A 2,800-nucleotide genomic window follows, 5' to 3' on the forward strand; every position below is an offset into this window, starting at 1 on the left:
CACGTTATACGTATCCGGTTAGGAGAGACATACAAAACACATCTGTGCTATTCACAATAAGTCTTGATGGTTCTTTTTTAAAACCACTTTTCGTTCTAAAAAGGAAAACCGCTCAAACCAGAATGAATGTCGAAGGACTTTCTGCTAGTACAATAGCGATGGTTTCTAATCCATCAGGATTTATGAACAACCTTATTTTTGAATACTTTGTAGACACCATTTTGATTCCAAGAATAATTGAATTGAGAGCACAATATTTATATGATGGTCCTGCTGTTGTGTTTATGGATGGGTTTATATCACATATAACTAGCAGTGTTATTGAAAAAATGAGTACAAATGGTATATTTATACAACTATTACCCGCACATAGTTCCGAATATACACAACCACTTGATGTTGGAATTTATGGCATTCAAAAAAGGCAAGTTAATATGTTAGAATGGGACGATGATTTGGATAAACAAACCGAACATTTAAAAAGAATTATGCAATCGTGGCAAAAAACTGCCACTTTCGTCAATGTTGTATCTTTTTTTCGTCAATGTGGGTTGGTTTCTGTGTTTAAAAATGGGAAACCAGTTTTGTTTACAGACAAAGGTTGGTGTCGTTGTCTTTCATCTCGGTTCAATTGGCCTAAAGTGATCAAAGAATACGAATTGGTTGATACAAAAACCTTTCCAATACCTTTTTATGGCAAAGACGAATAAAAAGTTTACTCATAGCAATGTATTTTGTTGTTTTAATTCGAGTTGTTGTATTGTCTTGGAAGTTGTCCTTCGAAAAAGTAAATTAGGTCGTATTCCCGAAATTGTTGCTTAATTTATTGTATTAGAAGTGTGAAAGTCAAAAATTGCAACGTCACAAGGTGTGCAAGTTAAAGTATAGTTTAGTAATAACTTTAAAATTATAATTAATAATTAAACTAAAAATAATCTTTTTTTTTCAAAATTTCAAAAAATTAATGATTCTATTTTTTTAATAAAAAAATTATAAATGAACTATACCTTAACTTGCACACCTTTAAACTAACTTGCACACCTTGGGAAGTCACTTTAATCACTGTTTCATTGTATTCATTAAACACAATTAGTGTATCAAATAAAACACAAAAAGAGTTTGGATATGTTTCTCAATTTAAATATTAACATGATTAGAACCAAAATGTAGAATAAAGGGATTAAAAATTTGACACAAATTAATTTATATGACAGTTTGTTGTTTCATTGAATGAAAATTAAAAAATATAAATTGACATTACAAGGTTGGACGATACTTTGTAATAAAAATAAATATATTTATTTTTATGTTAATTTTGTTGTGTTTTAAACAGCACATTTGATAATGAAAACATGATAATAGTTTTTATTCTAAATTGAATACAAGTTGTTGACAACTTTGGAACGACTTGTACAAAATTAAACAATTTGTTTTGATTCACAAAAACAAATAATGTCATTTTAAAAAATAAATAATATTTATAATTAGTTATGTGTATAATCCCTTTCCAAACATATTTAAATGGTCGTTAAAAATTTGTTTTTAATGTTACACAATGAATTATCAATTATTATCTAAAACAAATTGTCAGTGTTAAATATTATGATCATTTTCTTTATTATTTAAAAGTCAAAAAGTGTTAGATTTGAGTAATCTATTTGAATATGTATTTTGAGTTCAAGTCAAATAACAATCTACTTGCTTTATCAAGTAGTACATCATTTTGTAGAATATTTAATTAAAATACTTTTAAAATCCTTATTATTATTTCATAAAAAACAAATAATGTCTGTTGATGAAAATACAACATATCAAACAATTAAATGTTCATATTATGTTATAATAATTATTCAAAATAAAGATGGTTGTGATACATTACAATTATACAGAAATTAACAATTTTAAAAAACATAATTATAAAATGGTATAACATATTGTTTTTTGTCTTTTTGTTTTCTGTGTGTTTCTTTTCTGAATAAATAATCATTTATTACAATAATTTACTTAAGTATTTTTTGTTTGACACAAACAACAAACTATTACCATTAATTTAATTTACTATGTTTAAAAACTATTAAAAAACACGGAGATTTGTTATGGCTTTTCAAAACTACAAGAAACTATACTTTCTATTCCTCATTATTTAAATGGTTTTCTTTTTTACCATCATTTTCGAATGTGTATAGTTTGGACGATTTTGTGGCTAGCCATTTTTTTATCACTACTGGCTGACAAATCCTAATTAATTTATACAACGAATTAAAAATAATAGTTCCAAACACAAATTCTGGCTAAAAATAATTAAAAATTAACACGGGCTAGCCACCAGTTGAATCCAGTTTGCAGCCCTGTCTCCGACGTACCTAATCCCCAACGAACCAATAGTGTTAAAAAGAGCAGTGTTTTTGTTTTTTTGAAAAAAATTATATTATACAGTGTAGTTCAATTATAGTAAAATGAAAATGGAATAACAAGTTCAAATCGTGAACTAAAAAACAAATAAATTGTGAAAAAAAATATAAAATTTTATGACAAAAACGTAAAAAAATGGCAAAATAATAATACTGGTAAAATGCAATAACATTTATTTTGAAACAACAAATATGTTTTTTATACACTAAACAAAAAAACTATTGGTTCTGAGTTGAAAATGAAATACAATTTGCAAAAGTAATATGAACACATTAGTTATAATAAAAAACACACAAAATTTATTTACACACAATAGTCTTTATAAAAAAATAAAAAATTTTCAAAGAACTTTTTATTTTAACTGTGTATTTTTTAGACAGTACGACGT

Source organism: Entamoeba invadens (genome assembly GCF_000330505.1).
Source record: "Entamoeba invadens IP1 unplaced genomic scaffold scaff_1105074724629, whole genome shotgun sequence".
Lineage (NCBI taxonomy): Eukaryota > Evosea > Mastigamoebida > Endamoebidae > Entamoeba > Entamoeba invadens.